This window comes from Oncorhynchus masou, unplaced genomic scaffold, assembly GCF_036934945.1.
Source record: "Oncorhynchus masou masou isolate Uvic2021 unplaced genomic scaffold, UVic_Omas_1.1 unplaced_scaffold_695, whole genome shotgun sequence".
In the NCBI taxonomy this organism is placed as follows: Eukaryota; Metazoa; Chordata; class Actinopteri; order Salmoniformes; family Salmonidae; genus Oncorhynchus; species Oncorhynchus masou.
Genome location: NW_027013406.1, coordinates 339520 through 359679, shown reverse-complemented (window position 1 = coordinate 359679; position 20160 = coordinate 339520). Strand labels below are relative to the sequence as shown.

At 44.7% G+C, this 20160-nt stretch overlaps 1 pseudogene; it reads right to left on the bottom strand.

The window, feature by feature from the left end:
• Positions 1–3067: 3067 nt before the first annotated feature.
• On the bottom strand, positions 3068–19588 carry LOC135536995 (D(4) dopamine receptor-like; annotated as a pseudogene).
• Between the last annotated feature and the right edge of the window lie 572 nt (positions 19589–20160).

Below are 20160 nucleotides of genomic sequence, written 5' to 3'. Positions count from 1 at the left end.
TGCTGTCAACACTGTAGCTTCTGTATTTTCCTAACAAGCTGTGTATCTGCTGTCAACACTTCTGTAGCATTCTGTATTTTCCTAACAAACTGTGTATCTGCTGTCAACACTGTAGCATTCTGTATTTTCCTAACAAGCTGTGTATCTGCTGTCAACACTGTAGCATTCTGTATTTTCCTAACAAGCTGTGTATCTGCTGTCAACACTGTAGCATTCTGTATTTTCCTAACAAGCTGTGTATCTGCTGTCAACACTGTAGCATTCATTGTACATTAGAAAGGTTGTTTCTCTCATTAATCATTTAAAAATAAAAGTAGCTCTGCAGTAGGCACACCACACTTACAGTTCTACCTAAAAAAGTATTTGGTTGTCCTTTTCCAAGCAGAGACCCTTTGGGTTCTGCTGTCAGAGGGTTCTACCCGGAACAAAATCAAATCAAATGTATTTTATATAGCCCTTCAACATCAGCTGATATCTCAAACTGCTGTACAGAAACCCAGCCCTAAAACAAACAGCGAGCAAAAGGTTCTTCAGAAGGGTTCTCCTATTATTCTTCAGAAGAGTTCTCCTACATTCTTCAGAAGAGTTTTCTCTCATTAATCATTTAAAAACAGGTTCTTCAAAAGTAGTTCTCCTATTAGGACAGGTTCTTCAGTATTAGGACAGGCACACTCCATTAGGACAGGTTCTTCAAAAATTATACAGGTTGTTCCTCTTTCAACAGGTTCTTCAGAAGAGTTCCCTATTTTCTTCAGAAGAGTTCTCCTATTAGGACAGGTTCTTCAGAAGAGTTCTCCTATTAGGACAGGTTCTTCAGAAATCAAATGTATTCTCCTATTAGGACAGGTTCTTCAGAAGAGTTCTCCTATTGGGACCTTCAGAAGAGTTCTCCTATTAGGACAGGTTCTTCAGAAGAGTTCTCCTATTAGGACAGGTTCTTCAGAAGAGTTCTCCTATTAGGACAGGTTCTTCAGAAGAGTTCTCCTATTAGGACAGGTTCTTCAGAAGAGTTCTCCTATTAGGACAGGTTCTTCAGAAGAGTTCTCAGAAGAGTTCTCCTATTAGGACAGGTTCTTCAGAAGAGTTCTCCTATTAGGACAGGTTCTTCAGAAGAGTTCTCCTATTAGGTTCTTCAGAAGAGTTCTCCTATTAGGACAGGTTCTTCAGAAGAGTTCTCCTATTAGGACAGGTTCTTCAGAAGAGTTCTCCTATTAGGACAGGTTCTTCAGAAGAGTTCTCCTATTAGGACAGGTTCTTCAGAAGAGTTCTCCTATTAGGACAGGTTCTTCAGAAGAGTTCTCCTCCTATTAGGACAGGTTCTTCAGAAGAGTTCTCCTATTAGGACAGGTTCTTCAGAAGAGTTCTCCTATTAGGACAGGTTCTTCAGAAGAGTTCTCCTATTACGACAGGTTCTTCAGAAGAGTTCTCCTATTAGGACAGGTTCTTCAGAAGGGTTCTCCTATTAGGACAGGTTCTTCAGAAGAGTTCTCCTATAAGGACAGGTTATTCAGAAGAGTTCTCCTATTAGGACAGGTTCTTCAGAAGAGTCATCCTATTAGGACAGGTTCTTCAGAAGAGTTCTCCTATTAGGACAGGTTGTTCAGAAGAGTTCTCCTATTAGGACAGGTTCTTCAGAAGAGTTCTCCTATTAGGACACAGCCGAATAAGCTCTTTTTGAAAGCCTTTTTGAAAGTGTGCAGCAGTTCATTGTGACAGATCAGGAAGCCATGACAGCGCCGCAGGACACAGCACCTTTTCATAGAAGGCTTTTGTTTTTCTCTCACCGATGAAGATGAAGGATGCGCCACCGGCATCCACCACTCAAACATAGTGCATGTTTCATAAAATATGCACCTCGTCAGTCTGACACTGAGAAAACGACTCAACCGCCTCAAATTATTCATGAACGATGACGCCGTGGCCAAAAGTGAATAAGTTCAGAAATGAGAGAGAGATAGAGAATTCCCCCTAGGTATATCACTGCATCATTTCCATTTAGACCGTTACGGCCCCTGAATCAATGTCCAGGTCAGTGTGACTCCAGAGAGGCCCGAAACACAATACTCTCCCAGTGGGCCAAACTGGATGACATCCTTTCAACCAGCTCGGCCTGCTGGGTATTTTATCCTTTTCATCACTTCATCTCATGATTTAACATTTCTATCCATTTCCAGGTCCTGGTTTGATGAACATTATCATCCATTAAGCAGGTCAGTGAATCAGAAGCTGGAAACACAATACTTTCACCCATTTTCTAAATGTAGCCTGTCATAGTACTGGGAACCGGTTCTCCAGTTACAATCTGATAGTGACTGCCTCGTCTAGCTTTTAGGGCTCCCAAAGTGTGTGTTTTAATTATATATTTCATTTTTTATTTTATTTAAGCCTTTGGAGAAGGCAATGTGTGCTTTGAGGCCGGCCATAAGGGGTTTATACAGTATGTACCCAAAACATGCATTTGACCCAAGTCTGATCACAACCAGTCAGAACCGACCCTATGAGCCCTCAGTAGAACCTACCCTATGAGCCCTCAGTAGAACCTACCCTATGAGCCCTCAGTAGAACCTACCCTATGAGCCCTCACCTACCCTATGAGGCCTCAGTAGAACCTACCCTATGAGCCCTCAGTAGAACCTACCCTATGAGCCCTCAGGGCCCTAGAACCTACCCTATGAGCCCTCAGTAGAACCTACCCTATGAGCCCTCAGTAGAACCTACCCTATGAGGCCTCAGTAGAACCTACCCTATGCCCTCAGTAGAACCTACCCTATGAGCCCTCAGTAGAACCTACCCTACCCTATGGGCCCTCAGTAGAACCTACCCTATGAGCCCTCAGTAGAACCTACCCTATGAGCCCTCAGTAGAACCTACCCTATGAGCCCTCAGTAGAACCTACCCTATGAGCCCTCAGTAGAACCTACCCTATGAGCCCTCAGTAGAACCTACCCTATGAGCCCTCAGTAGAACCTAACCTACCCTATGAGCCCTCAGTAGAACCTACCCTATGAGCCCTCAGTAGAACCTAATGAGCCCTCAGTAGAAAAGGGGGGAGAAGCAGATGGCGACTTCAATCAGTCACAAACACTTGAAACTTGATTCTGGACTCATAGGACTCTGACTCTGAAGTTTGAAGGAAACCTTTGTAAGTTTTTGACAGGTTTGAGGGGAACTTAATCGTTTTTTGACGAGTCAGGGAAGCCTTTTGTGAGTTTTTTGACAACTTTTTGACAAGTCTGTAACTTTAATCTGTGGCACTTACCCACCACAACAGGAAGCACCCTCATGGCCTTCCTCTCCCTGCCGTTGATCTTGGCTCGCTTCCTCTTCTGCGGCGGCTTCTGCTGGTAGGAGATAGACGGCACGGAGCTGATCCTCTCCCTGTACGCCGAGGGGAACGGGGGCAGTCCGGCTGCAGATAGTCATCGGTATCCTCCAGCCCCAGCCGGGCCTGAGCCAGGTCCCTCTCGATGATCCTGGGCAGGGGCATGGGCAGCGGCCCGGGATGGTCCCTGAGGTCGGCATGGCGGCGGCTGCGGCTGCATGCTGAAGCTTCCTGCATGTCTGGATGCTGTTCCTCAGCTTGGCCTTGCGCGCCTCCTCCCACCTCTTCAGGCCCTGGAACATGCCGAAGTAGAGGAGGAGCATGATGGGACAGGGGATGAAGAAGGAGCAGACAGAAGAGTAAACCACGTAGTTGTCATCTTCCAGTTTACACTCGGTGGGGTCCCGGTGTGGGATGTTGTTGATACCCAACATGACCGGAGAGGCCACGGCCAGGGCTATGAGCCAGGTGCCTGACAGCAGGATGATCTGACGCTGGTCAACGTGCTTCCTGTTGTAGTTCAGAGGGATTGACACAGCAATGAACCTGAGGGGGGGGGGAGAGAGAATTACATTTACATGGAATGAACTACAGGACAAAATACAAACCCTCCAACCCAAAAAGGCCTGTGGTGTTGATGGTTTCCTAAATGAAATGATGAAATATACAGACCACAAACTCAATTTGGCTGTTATTAAACTCTTTAACATCATCCTCAGCTCTGGTATCTCTCCCAATATTAGGAACCAAGGACTGATCACCCCAATCCACAAAAGTGGAGACAAATTTGACCCCAATAACTACCGTGGGATATGCATCAACAGCGACCTTGGGAAAATCCTCTGCATTATCATTAACACCAGATGTGTATATTTCCTCAGCAAAAATAATGTACTGAGCAAACTACAAATGGGCTTTTTTTAAAATACCAAATTACCGTACGACAGACCACGTATTCACCCTGCACACCATAATTTACAAACAAACATGTAAAGTTCTCTCGTACTTTGTTGATTTCAAAAAAGCTTGACTCAATTTGGCATGAGGGTTGTACAAATGAATGGAAAGTGGTGTTGGGGGAAAAACATCCGACATTATAAAATCCATGTATCCATGTACACAAACAAGTGCGTAGTTAAAATTGGCAAAAAACTACAATTTCTTTCCACAGGGCCGGGGGGTGAGACAGGGATGCAGCTTAAGCCCCACCCTCTTCAACATATATATGAACAAATTGGCGAGGGCAACAGTCTGCAGCACCTGGCCTCAACCTACTAGAATCTGAAGTCAAATGTCTACTGTTTCCTGATGATCCTGGTGCTTCTGTCCCCAACCAAGGAGGGCCTACAACAGCACCTAGATCTTCTACACAGATTCTGTTAGACCTGGGCCCTGACAGTAAATCTCAGTAAGTCCAAAATAATGGTGTTCCAAAAAAGGTCCAGTTGCTAGGACCACAAATACAAATTCCATCTAGACATCATTGCCCTAGAGCACACAAAAAACTATACATACCTTGGCCTAAACATCAGCGCCACAGGTAACTTCCACAAAGCTGTGAACGATCTGAGAGACAAGGCAAGAAGGGCATTCTATGCCATCAAAAGGAGCATAAAATTTGACATACCAATTAGGATCTGGCTAAAAATACTTGAATCAGTCATAGAGCCCATTGCCCTTTATGGTTGTGAGGTCTGGGGTCCGCTCACCTACCAAGACTTCATAAAATGGGACAAACACCAAATTGAGACTCTGCACGCAGAATTCTGCAAAAATATCCTCCTTGTACAACGCAGAACACCAAATAATGCATGCAGAGCAGAATTAGGCCGATACCCACTAATTATCAAAATCCAGAAAAGAGAAAATTCTACAACCACCTAAAAGGAAGTGATTCCCAAACCTTCCATAACAAAGCCATCACCTACAGAGAGATAAACCTGGAGAAGAGTCCCCTAAGCAAGCTGATCCTGGGGATCTATTCACAAACACACCCCACAGAGCCCCAGGACAGCAACACAATTAGACCCAAACCAAATCATGAGAAAACAAAAAGATAATTACTTAACACATTGGAAAGAAATTACCAAAAAACAGAGCAAACTAGAATGCTATTATGGCCCTAAACAGAGAGTAAACAGTGGCAGAGTAATGAGTACGCTGAGAGTCGGGAAGCAAGTTCAGGGAGTGAGTGTTTCAATAAATAAATGCAACTAAATACAAAACAAGAAACACAAACAACACACAGACATGACACTGGAACAGAAACAATAACGCTTGGGGAAGGAACCAAAGGGAGGGACATATATAGGGAAGGAACCAAAGGGAGAGACATATATAGGGAAGGAACCAAAGGGAGGGACATATATAGGGAAGGAACCAAAGGGAGGGACATACAGTGCCTTGCGAAAGTATTCGGCCCCCTTGAACTTTGCGACCTTTTGCCACATTTCAGGCTTCAAACATAAAGATATAAAACTGTATTTTTTTTGTGAAGAATCAACAACAAGTGGGACACAATCATGAAGTGGAACGACATATATTGGATATTATTCAGCCCCTTTACTTTCAGTTCAGCAAACTCTCTCCAGAAGTTCAGTGAGGATCTCTGAATGATCCAATGTTGACCTAAATGACTAATGATGATAAATACAATCCACCTGTGTGTAATCAAGTCTCCGTATAAATGCACCTGCACTGTGATAGTCTCAGAGGTCCGTTAAAAGCGCAGAGAGCATCATGAAGAACAAGGAACACACCAGGCAGGTCCGAGATACTGTTGTGAAGAAGTTTAAAGCCGGATTTGGATACAAAAAGATTTCCCAAGCTTTAAACATCCCAAGGAGCACTGTGCAAGCGATAATATTGAAATGGAAGGAGTATCAGACCACTGCAAATCTACCAAGACCTGGCCGTCCCTCTAAACTTTCAGCTCATACAAGGAGAAGACTGATCAGGGATGCAGCCAACAGGCCCATGATCACTCTGGATGAACTGCAGAGATCTACAGCTGAGGTGGGAGACTCTGTCCATAGGACAACAATCAGTCGTATATTGCACAAATCTGGCCTTTATGGAAGTGGCAAGAAGATAGCCATTTCTTAAAGATATCCATAAAAAGTGTAGTTTAAAGTTTGCTACAAGCCACCTGGGAGACACACTAAACATGTGGAAGAAGGTGCTCTGGTCAGATGAAACCAAAATTGAACCTTTTGGCAACAATGCAAAACGTTATGTTTGGCGTAAAAGCAACACAGCTCATCACCCTGAACACACCATACCCACTGTCAAACATGGTGGTGGCAGCATCATGGTTTGGGCCTGCTTTTCTTCAGCAGGGACAGGGAAGATTGTTAAAATTGATGGGAAGATGGATGGAGCCAAATACAGGACCATTCTGGAAGAAAACCTGATGGAGTCTGCAAAAGACCTGAGACTGGGACAGAGATTTGTCTTCCAACAAGACAATGATCCAAAACATAAAGCAAAATCTACAATGGAATGGTTCAAAAATAAACATATCCAGGTGTTAGAATGGCCAAGTCAAAGTCCAGACCTGAATCCAATCGAGAATCTGTGGAAAGAACTGAAAACTGCTGTTCACAAATGCTCTCCATGTTGTGCACTTGAGTGAGGACCCAAAAGCGGTTTAACAAAAACAGAGTTCTTTAATGAGAACACAGGAAAGACATAGATCCTCTTCAGACGTTGATAATGGCAAAAATAGACAACCCGCAGAGCGGGCGACAAATGAAACATAAAGTCCCTCTGATAAATAACAAGAGAGTCCCCTTCTTAGCAGCAGAGGAGAATAGCTGGGTTAGCGGCGACAGGCTGCTGGTCTCTCTGGGTAGGTGCGGGTCATAGAGGAACAGTGGTACCTGATCTCACGTAGCATCAGATGAACTGGACACAGTGCAAACGATAAGACAGTTAGTAGTGTACAGGATGCACCTGCCAGGCAGACTCCGACAGGATAGGACAAGGAGGAAGCAAACGAGACGATAGCTTGCTTCTGGCATGAGAAACTCAAACGAGAATCTGACACCGAAAGTAGCAGGAACAGAGAGAGAAATAGAGACCTAATCAGAGGGAAAAAAGGGAACAGGTGGGGAAAGGGTGAACGAGGTAGTTAGAGGAGATGAGGAACAGCTGGAGAAGGAGAGAAAGAGAAGGTAACCTAATAAGACCTGCAGAGAGAGACAGAGTGAAGAGAAAGAACAGGAACAAGACATAATAAGACATGACACTCCATCTAACCTCACTGAGCTCGAGCTGTTTTGCAAGGAGGAATGGAAAAAAATGTCAGTCTCTCGATGTGCAAAACTGATAGAGACATACCCCAAGTGACTTACAGCTGTAATCGCAGCAAAAGGTGGCGCTACAAAGTATTAACTTAAGGGGGCGGAATAATTTTTCATGCCCAATTTTTCAGTTTTTGATTTGTTAAAAAAGTTTGAAATATCCAATAAATGTCGTTCCACTTCATGATTGTGTCCCACTTGTTGTTGATTCTTCACAGAAAATACAGTTTTATATCTTTATGTTTGAAGCCTGAAATGTGGCAAAAGGTCGCAAAGTTCAAGGGGGCCGAATACTTTCGCAAGGCACTGTATGTCCCTCCCTTTGGATATATAGGGAAGGAACCAAAGGGAGAGACATATATAGGGAAGGAACCAAAGGGAGGGACATATATGGGGAAGGAACCAAAGGGAGGGACATATATAGGGAAGGAACCGAAGGGAGGGACATATATAGGGAAGGAACCAAAGGGAGTGACATATATGGGAAGGAACCAAAGGGAGTGACATATATAGGGAAGGGACCAAAGGGAGGGACATATATGGGGAAGGAACCAAAGGGAGTGACATATATGGGGAAGGAACCAAAGGGAGAGACATATATGGGGAAGGAACCAAAGGGAAGGAACCAAAGACATATATAGGGAAGGAACCAAAGGGAGGGACATATATGGGAAGGAACCAAAGGGAGGGACATATATGGGGAAGGAACCAAAGGGAGAGGGAAGGAACCAAAGGGAGTGACATATATAGGGAAGAACCAAAGGGAACATATATAGTGAAGGAACCAAAGGGAGTGACATATATAGGGAAGGAACCAAAGGGAGGGACATATATAGGGAAGGAACCAAAGGGAGGGACATATATAGGGAAGGAACCAAAGGGAGAGACATATATGGGGAAGGAACCAAAGGGAGGGACATATATAGGGAAGGAACCAAAGGGAGAGACATATATAGGGAAGGAACCAAAGGGAGTGACATATATAGGGAAGGAACCAAAGGGAGTGACATATATAGGGAAGGAACCAAAGGGAGTGACATATATAGGGAAGGAACCAAAGGGAGTGACATATATAGGGAAGGAACCAAAGGGAGAGACATATATAGTGAAGGAACCAAAGGGAGTGACATATATAGGGAAGGAACCAAAGGGAGTGCCATATATAGGGAAGGAACCAAATGGAGAGACATATATAGGGAAGGAAACAAAGGGAGTGACATATATAGGGAAGGAACCAAAGGGACTGACATATATAAGGAAGGTAATCAGGGAGGTGATGGAGTCTGACAGGTGCGCGTAACGATGGTGAAAGGTGCCCGTAACGATGGTGACAGGTGCGCGTAACGATGGTGACAGGTGCGCGTAACGATGGTGACAGGTGCGCGTAACGATGGTGACAGGTGCGCGTAACGATGGTAACAGGTGCGCGTAACGATGGTGAACAACAGGTGCGCGTAACGATGGTGACAGGTGACAGGTGTGCGTAACGATGGTAACAGGTGACAGGTAACAGGTGTGCGTAACGATGGTAACGATGGTGGTGCACAGGTAACAGGTGCGCGTAACGATGGTGACAGGTGCGCGTGGTGACAGGTGTGCGTATGGATGGTGACAGGTGCGCGTAACGATGGTGACAGGTGCGCGTAACGATGGTGACAGGTGTGCGTAACGATGGTGACAGGTGCGCGACATAATGAGCAGCCTGGTGACCTCGAGGCCGGAGAGGGAGCCCATGTGTCAGGAAGAATACCTGACCACTGTGACTGACCCAAACCTAAGGAAAGCTTTGACTATGTACAGACTCAGTGAGCATAGCCTTGCTATTGACAAAGGCCGCTGTAGGCAGACATGGCTCTCAGAGAAGACAGGCTATGTGCTCACTGCCCACAAAATGAGGTGGAACCTGAGCTGCACTTCCTAACCTCCTGCCCAATGTATGACCATATTAGAGAGACATATTTCCCTCAGATTACACAGACCCACGAAGAATTTGAAAACAAATCCAATTTTGATAAACACACATATCTACAGGGTGAAATACCACAGTGTGACATCACAGCAGCAAGATTTGTGACCTGTTGCCACAAGAAAAGGTCAAGCAGTGAAGAACAAACACCATTGTAAATACAACCCATATTTATGTTTATTTATTTTCCCTTTTGTACTTTAACTATTTGCACATCATTACAACACTGTATATAGACATAATATAACATTTGAAATGTCTGTATTCTTCTGGAACTTTTGTGAGTGTAATGTTTACTGGTAATTTGTATTATGTATTTGACTTTGATTTATTATCTATTTCACTTGCTTTGGCAATGTAAACATATGTTTCCATGCCAATAAAACCCCTTGAATTTAAAATGAGAGAGAGAGAGAGAGAGAGAGAGAGAGAGAGAGAGAGAGAGAGAGAGAGAAGAGAGAGAGAGAGAGAGAGAGAGAGAGAGAGAGAGAGAGAGAGAGAGAGAGAGAGAGAGAGAGAGAGAGAGAGAGAGAGAGAAAATCACAAGGTGATCTTTAGTGATCACATGGAACCTCAAACTACAGTTCCTGCGGTCTTTCTGAGGGATGGACACAGGGATGATCATGGAGGGGGAGAGGGAGACTGTTTAGTGATCACGACACAGGGGACCCATTTCAAACGACACAAGGGACCTTTGACCTTTGTCAGGTGGTGGGAAAAGTACTACATTCTCATACTTGAGTAAAAGTACAAACACAGAAAATGACTCAAGTCCTTAGTGAAAGTCATCCAGTCAAACAATACTTGAGTAAAAGTCTCAAAGTAATTGGTACTCAAATGTTATGAAGTAAAAAGTCAAACTAAACTCTGTACATCAAATTCCTTATATTAAGCAAACCAGACGGCACAAATGTTTTTTTTGGTTTTTTTGACAGCAAGGGGCTCACTCCAACAAATAAACATAATTTTACAAAACCAGTATTTGTGTTTAGTGAGTCTGCCGGATAAGAGGCAGTAGGGATGACAACGCTTTATATTGAAAGGTGAGTGACCGGTCCTGGTTTAACATTCGATATGTAACTAGTACTTTTGGCATTAACATGTCCATGTGTAAAAAATAACATTTGATTTGATTTGTAGTACTTTTGGGTGTCAGGAATGTTTTCTTCAGGAATGTAGTAAAAGTAAAAGTTGTCAAAAATATGAAAAGTAAAGCACAGATACCTCCCAAAACTACTTAAGTAGTACTTGAAAGTATATTTACACCACTGACCATGTCCACCAAGCCTCCCAGATGGCAAGGTGGAGCCGCACAGAGGAGAGACACATTTTATATTACAATTAACATCTTAGTCATTTAGGAGAGGTTCTTATGCAGAGCGACTTTCAACTAGTGCAATCAACTAATGTAAACAGAAGTATATATATATATATATTTAAAAAACACCTATCACGATCATTGAATGTAAAATCTTCTAGAGACTCTACCTACAGTATGACCTTTACCTACAGTATGACCTTTACCTACAGTATGACCCTTTACCTGCAGTATGACCTTTACCTACAGTATGACCTTTACCTGCAGTATGACCCTTTACCTACAGTATGACCCTTTACCTGCAGTATGACCTTTACCTGCAGTATGACCTTTACCTGCAGTATGACCTTTACCTGCAGTATGACCCTTTACCTACAGTATGACCTTTACCTACAGTATGACCTTTACCTGCAGTATGACCCTTTACCTACAGTATGACTCTTTACCTGCAGTATGACCCTTTACCTACAGTATGACCTTTACCTGCAGTATGACCCATTACCTACAGTATGACCATTACTTACATTATGACCTTTACCTACAGTATGACCCTTTACCTGCAGTATGACCATTACTTACATTATGACCTTTACCTACAGTATGACCTTTACCTGCAGTATGACCCTTTACCTACAGTATGACCTTTACCTGCAGTATGACCCTTTACCTACAGTATGACCCTTTACCTACAGTATGACCCTTTACCTGCAGTATGAACCTTTACCTACAGTATGACTCTTTACCTGCAGTATGACCTTTACCTGCAGTATGACAGTATGTATGACCTTTACCTACAGTATGACCTTTACTACAGTATGACCTTTACCTTTACCTACAGTATGACCTTTACCTACAGTATGACCTTTACCTGCAGTATGACCCTTTACCTACAGTATGACTCTTTACCTGCAGTATGACCCTTTACCTACAGTATGACCTTTACCTGCAGTATGACCCATTACCTACAGTATGACCATTACTTACATTATGACCTTTACCTACAGTATGACCCTTTACCTGCAGTATGACCATTACTTACATTATGACCTTTACCTACAGTATGACCTTTACCTGCAGTATGACCCTTTACCTACAGTATGACCTTTACCTGCAGTATGACCCTTTACCTACAGTATGACCCTTTACCTCTATGACCCTTTACCTGCAGTATGAACCTTTACCTACAGTATGACTCTTTACCTGCAGTATGACCTTTCACCTGCAGTATGACCAACACCTGCAGTATGACCCTTTACCTACAGTATGACCTTTACCTACAGTATGACCTTTACCTACAGTATGACCTTTACCTACAGTATGACCTTTACCTACAGTATGACCTTTACCTGCAGTATGACCCTTTACCTGCAATATGACTCTTTACCTGCAGTATGAACCTTTACCTACAGTATGACTCTTTACCTACAGTATGACTCTTTACCTGCAGTATGACCTTTACCTGCAGTATGACCCTTTACCTACAGTATGACAACACCATTAGAAGTAGAGACCAGGAGGTTCACCTGCAATATGACCCTTTACCTACAGTATGACTCTTTACCTGCAGTATGACCTTTACCTGCAGTATGACCCTTTACCTACAGTATGACTCTTTACCTACAGTATGCCTTCACTTGGATTCATTTTAACTGTAGTGCAGAACTTCTATTGATACAAATTCAGGATTTGAGTGAAAGTCATGAATTGGTTGTTTCTCAGCCCGATGAAACAAGTCAATAGTGACCTGATGCAAATGAAAATTCATAACAGAAATAGACTGTTGACACAAGGAAAAAAATGTACGCTTGTTTATTGTTTATTTTGAGTGTTTTCCTGTTAATAAACAAGAATACATGTTTCGTCAACAGTCTATTTCTGTTGTGAATTTGCATTTGCATCAGGTCACTATTGACTGAGGCTAAACATTATTCAATTAATTTATTAATTTATGTAAATATATTTATACTCTCAAATTTGGTCAAAATGTTAAAATGTTATAAATCTCTTAGAATCACTGTGGGTGGCTTTCAGACACACAGTTCAAAGTAAATCACCAAATAAACATCATATTTACATCCTTTAACAGAGTCGGATCCCAAAACCTCTCTGGCCTCATGAGAACCTTGTCTGAAAACCTGATGACTCGAACCATAATGGTAGAGGGACCTGGGGTTTGGTGTGTGTGTGTGTGTGTGTGTGTGTGTGTGTGTGTGTGTGTGTGTGTGTGTGTGTGTGTGTGTGTGTGTGTCTGTGTGTGTGTGTGTGTGTGTGTGTGTGTGTGTGTCTGTGTGTCTGTGTGTCTGTGTGTCTGTCTGTCTGTCTGTCTGTGTGTCTGTCTGTCTGTCTGTCTGTCTGTCTGTCTGTCTGTCTGTCTGTGTGTGTGTGTGTGTGTGTGTGTGTGTGTGTGTGTCTGACTGACCTGTCGACGCTGATGGCACAGAGGTTGAAGATGGAGGCTGTGCACAGCATCACATCCATGGACATCAGACCGTCACACAGCATCATGTTCAGGGACCACACACCACCCTGGAACTGAACACAACACACAGCATCATGTTCAGGGACCACACACCACCCTGGAACTGAACACAACACACAGCATCATGTTCAGGGACCACACACCACCCTGGAACTGAACACAACACACAGCATCATGTTCAGGGGACCACACACCACCCTGGAACTGAACACAACACACAGCATCATGTTCAGGGACCACACACCACCCTGGAACTGAACACAACACACAGCATCATGTTCAGGGACCACACACTCACCCTGGAACTGAACACAACACACAGCATCATGTTCAGGGACCACACACCACCCTGGAACTGAACACAACACACAGCATCATGTTCAGGGACCACACACCACCCTGGAACTGGAACACAACACACAGCATCATGTTCAGGGACCAGGACACTGTCCTGGAACTGAACACAACACACAGCATCATGTTCAGGGACCACACACCACCCTGGACCTGAACACAACACACAGCATCATGTTCAGGGACCACACACCACCCTGGAACTGAACACAACACACAGCATCATGTTCAGGGACCACACACCACCCTGGAACTGAACACAACACACAGCATCATGTTCAGGGACCACACACCACCCTGGAACTGAACACAACACACAGCATCATGTTCAGGGACCACACACCACCCTGGAACTGAACACAACACACAGCATCATGTTCAGGGACCACACACCTGTCGTAGCCCTGGAACTGAACACAACACACAGCATCATGTTCAGGGACCACACACCACCCTGGACTGAACACAACACACAGCATCATGTTCAGGGACCACACACCACCCTGGAACTGAACACAACACACAGCATCATGTTCAGGGACCACACACCACCCTGGACCTGAACACAACACACAGCATCATGTTCAGGGACCACACACCACCCTGGAACTGAACACAACACACAGCATCATGTTCAGGGACCACACACCACCCTGGAACTGAACACAACACACAGCATCATGTTCAGGGACCACACACCACCCTGGAACTGAACACAACACACAGCATCATGTTCAGGGACCACACACCACCCTGGAACTGAACACAACACACAGCATCATGTCTATGAAAAACGTGTGGACATTGATTATGTACGGTTGATCAGGTGTCAAATCATTAATCTCAGAAACCATGTGCAGTGCTGCTTCTATCACCTCTGTCTGTCTATCTATCTATCACCTCTCTCTGTCTGTCTCCATACTCTCCCCTTTCTCTCTCTCTGTCTCCATACTCTCCCCTTTCTCTCTCTGTCTCCACTGTCTCCATACTCTCCCCTTTCTCTCTCTGTCTCCACTGTCTCCATACTCTCCCCTTTCTCCCTCTCTGTCTCCACTGTCTCCATACTCTCCCCTTTCTCTCTCTCTGTCTCCACTGTCTCCATACTCTCCCTTTCTCTCTGTCTCTGTCTCCACTGTCTCCATACTCTCCCCTTTCTCTCTCTCTCTCTGTCTATGAAAAACGTCTGTCTGTCCATACTCTCCCCTTTCTTCTCTCTCTCTCTCTGTCTGTCTCCATACTCTCCCCTTCTCTGTCTCTCTCTGTCTGTCTGTCTCCACTGTCTCCATACTCTCCCCCTTCTCTCTCTCTCTCTCTGTCTGTCTCCATACTCTCCCTTCCTCTCTCTCTGTCTGTCTCCATACTCTCCCCTTTCTCTCTCTCTCTGTCTGTCTGTCTCCATACTGTCTCCATACTCTCCCCTTTCTCTCTCTCTCTGTCTCCATACTCTCCCCTTTCTCTCTCTCTCTGTCTGTCTCCATACTCTCCCTTTCTCTCTCTCTCTGTCTGTCTCCATACTCTCCCCTTCTCTCTCTCTGTCTGTCTCCATACTCTCCCCTTTCTCTCTCTGTCTCCACTGTCTCCATACTCTCCCCTTTCTCTCTCTCTCTCTGTCTCCACTGTCTCCATACTCTCCCCTTTCTCTCTCTCTCTGTCTGTCTCCATACTCTCCCCTTTCTCTCTCTCTCTCTGTCTGTCTCCATACTCTCCCCTATCTCTCTCTCTGTCTCTGTCTCTCCCCTTTCTCTCTCTCTGTCTGTCTCCATACTCTCCCCTTTCTCTCTCTCTCTCTCTCTGTCTGTCTCCATACTCTCCCCTTTCTCTCTCTCTCTCTGTCTGTCTCCATACTCTCCCCTTCTCTCTCTCTCTCTGTCTGTCTCCATACTCTCCCCTTCTCTCTCTCTCTCTCTGTCTGTCTCCATACTCTCCCCTTTCTCTCTCTCTGTCTGTCTGTCTCCATACTCTCCCCTTTCTCTCTGTCTGTCTCCATACTCTCCCCTTTCTCTCTCTCTCTGTCTGTCTCCATACGCTCCCCTTCCTCTCTCTCTGTCTGTCTGTCTCCCCCTTTCTCTCCCCTCTTCTGTCTCCATACTCTCTCTCTCTGTCTCCATACTCTCCCTTTCTCTCTCTCTGTCTGTCTCCATACTCTCCCTTTCTCTCTCTCTGTCTGTCTCCATACTCCCCTTTCTCTCTCTCTCTGTCTGTCTCCATACTCTCCCTCTCTGTCTGTCTCCATACTCTCCCCTTTCTCTCTCTCTCTCTGTCTGTCTCCATACACTCTCCCTGTCTGTCTTCTCTCTCTCTCTGTCTGTCTCCATACTCTCCCCTTTCTCTCTCTCTCTCTGTCTGTCTCCATACTCTCCCCTTTCTCTCTCTCTCTCTGTCTGTCTCCATACTCTCCCCTTTCTCTCTCTCTCCCCTTTCTCTCTCTCTGTCTGTCCCATACTCTCCCCTTTCTCTCTGTCTGTCTCCATACTCTCCCTCTCTCTCTCTCTGTCTGTCTCCATACTCTCCCCTTTCTCTCTGTCTGTCTCCATCTCTCTCTCTCTGTCTGTCTCCATACTCTCCCCTCTCCTCTCTCTCTCTGTCTGTCTCCATCTGTCTGTCTCCATACTCTCCCCTTCTGTCTCCATACTCTCCTTTCTCTCTCTCTCTGTCTGTCTCCATACTCTCCCCTTCTGTCTCTCTCTCTGTCTGTCTCCATACTCTCCCCTTTCTCTCTCTCTCTGTCTGTCTCCATACTCTCCCTCCCCTTTCTCTCTCTGTCTGCTCTCCCATACTCTCCCCTTACTCTCTCTCTCTCTGTCTGTCCATACTCTCCCCTTTCTCTCTCTCTCTCTGTCTGTCTCCATACTCTCCCCTTTCTCTCTCCCTCTTCTCTCTCTGTCTTCTATTGTCCATACTAATGATCAGCCTCTCTTGGCTTATCAATAGTATGATGAAGTTGACTTTCAGCCTGCCCTTCACCATCAGGTGAACAAGCCACAAACTAAAGGCTGTAATGTTAACCAATAACCAAGATGGATAACAAAATGCTAACAGCATGATAATACCAACATGTTAACACTCTGCCTGGCTGGCTCAGTAGATTACCTAGCTGGAACAACTCTCCTGTAACGAGATAATGGCGTCACAATTTAGGAAGACTTAGGCACTGGTCTCTCACAGGCATCCCTTAATTCTCTAAGTAGAGACTATTCAGTAGTCAACCACGAGACAGACAGACAGACAGACAGACAGACAGACAGACAGACAGACAGACAGACAGACAGACAGACAGACAGACAGACAGACAGACAGACAGATATGCCTTCATTCTCTAAGTAGAGACTATTCAGTAGCAGGACAGACAGACAGACAGACAGACAGACAGACAGACAGACAGACAGACAGACAGACATGACTCTAAGTAAAGACTATTCAGTAGTCAACCACGAGACAGACAGACAGACAGACAGACAGACAGACAGACAGACAGACAGACAGACAGACAGACAGACAGACAGACAGACATGCCTTCATTCTCTAAGTAGAGACTATTCAGTAGTCAACCACGAGACAGACAGACAGACAGACAGACAGACAGACAGACAGACAGACAGACAGACAGACAGACAGACAGACAGACATGCCTTCATTCTCTAAGTAAAGACTATTCAGTAGTCAACCACGAGACAGACAGACAGACAGACAGACAGACAGACAGACATGCCTTAATTCTCTAAGTAGAGACTATTCAGTAGTCAACCACGAGACAGACAGACAGACAGACAGACAGACAGACAGACAGACAGACAGACAGACAGACAGACAGACAGACAGACAGACAGACAGGCATCCCTTAATTCTCTAAGTAAAGACTATTCAGTAGTCAACCATGAGACAGACAGACAGACAGACAGACAGACAGACAGACAGACAGACAGACAGACAGACAGACAGACAGACAGACAGACAGACAGACAGACAGACAGACAGGCAGGCAGGCAGGCAGGCAGACAGACAGACAGACAGACAGACAGACAGACAGACAGACAGACAGACAGACAGACAGACAGACAGACACACACAGGCATCCCTTAATTCTCTAAGTAAAGACTATTCAGTAGTCAACCACAATAGAGGAAGCGAGAGACACACACACGCACACACACACACACACACATACCTGTTCTCAACAATAGACACTACCAATTAATGTTATGTAATATCTCAGTAATTCTCATTTTAACAGCTTTGAGTTAACCTCCTGGATTGATCTGATTCCACTGTTAGTCTGTTGTCGTTGACCAGTTTTAATAAAACGAATTGGCCGTAGCCTATAGCATTTCAAGATGACGCAGAAGACGTTTTGCAGTATAAAACGACTGACCTTTCCCAGTTCGATAGTAATTGAGAAATGAACAGGTGAGAGACACAGAGAGAACCTGAGTAGAGAATGGAACGGGATGTTCTTTCCCCCTCTTCAGTAATCAACTTAATGGGTTGGTTTGATGGCTCTGATTTGGATGATTAGAGGGTTAATTAAGCCGCTATTATTCACCGCTACTCTCATACCCGGCAACTAACTATTAGACAGCTGATATTATGCATGATTATAATTATGGTAATTTAGAGGCGAATAAATAGTTTAATGTGATTCATAATCATAACCAATAGCCTAGTCGTCCCCTAGTGAAATAAATTCACTTAAAATTAAAAAAATATATAGCCTACCAACCGGCCCCCACATGACTAAACATCTGAAATAGGCCAAGCAGGTATTATGAATTAACTAGACAAAATATCTCAGGTAGGCTAAGGGCTAAAACCTAAGCTACTTACCTCTGCGAACACGAACAGTGGCAGCACCAGCACTGCCAAGAGTAGGTCCGCAACAGCCAAACTCACAATGAAATAGTTTGTTGTAGTTTTTAAAGCGTTTTCCATGTAAACACTAAGACACACAAGCACATTTCCACCGATAATCACAATGATTAGCAATATCCCGAATATAAGAGCTGGAAAGTTGTAGTTTGGAGCCACGGCAGCTGCCACCGGCTGCGTCGTGCTGTTGAATTCGAAATCGGTGAAGTTGTCCGACATTGTCGCCCGGAGATTGACAAATTCCCTCTGCGACGCCTTTTCCGTGCGAGAACGGCGTTACTGGAACGGGGTTTCATCTATGCATTATTCCCAGTCGTCCTGCAGCACGCGTGGTCCGGTGTCTGCTCTGTGCTAAAATCGCAAAGTTTCCTCTTCTCGAGTGAGACCCATCCAGGACTGATGTTTGTTGTTGTTGCAGGAGATCAGCACCAGACCCGCGGAGAGTCGTAGAGGGAACAAATGTTTTCTGAAAGCGCTTTCCGATTTCCCAAGAAAATGACTCTGAAATTCAAGCAATGCAGTTCGTGTCTCCTTCAAATATGTAGAAGTACCCGGACTAATTATGTCATAGTTTAAACGGTTTTCCTGGACCCCGGCGGTTTAGACCAGCTTGTGCCTGGGTGCTTAAATAGAGGTGAGGTTGTTTCAGCAGACAGACAGGTTGTGTAGGTAAGCGACCTGAACGGACAAATCAGCGACACAGTTCTATATATCCAACGGCCCAAAGCTGCTTAGGTCTGACGGTTGACTTTTGCCCCTCAAGTTGCATGGCACGATGAAGAAGATTCAAAACTTTTTTTTAGAAGACATCTGACCCTTTTCCGCCGTTTCCCAAAATAAAAAGCGCGTTAAGTGCGACGGAAAGTTTGTGGCTTTCATTGAATTGGCTAAACGAGAGTAGTTCTCAAGCGATTAAACGAGGAATTCCATCAATGACATTTAATCCCATTGACGACGCGCAGCGCTAATGCATTCTGCCTGCACGCAGTGAATCGTGTCATTGTTGAGTGGAATGCCGGGCTCCCAGAGAGACAGAGACAGAGAGACAGAGAGAGAGAGAGACAGAGAAACAGAGAGAGAGAGACAGAGAGAGAGAGAGACAGACAGAAAGAGCGAGACAGACAGAGAGAGACAGACAGAGAGATAGACAGAGAGAGAGAGAGACAGACAGACAGAAAGAGAGACAGACAGACAGACAGAGAGAGACAGACAGAGAGAGAGATAGTCATTGTAAGGTGACAGTCCACGAAAATAGTACTTCTCCCATTTGTGTGGTTTTCTTCAACATTCCACATCTGTCTGGGTTGTAGTGAGAATCTGTGTGCCTCTGTCCCAGCTGTTGGTTAGTTTAGGCTTGACTAGTCATTATTCTACAGTGACAGAGCGTGTCTGCTTTAGTGGCTTGAATATAAATCGAAATGCCTCTTTCAATGAGACAAAATGCAATCTAATTAAGTCCTGTGTGTGTGTGTGTGTGTGTGTGTGTGTGTGTGTGTGTGTGTGTGTGTGTGTGTGTGTGTGTGTGTGTGTGTGTGTGTGTGTGTGTGTGTGTGT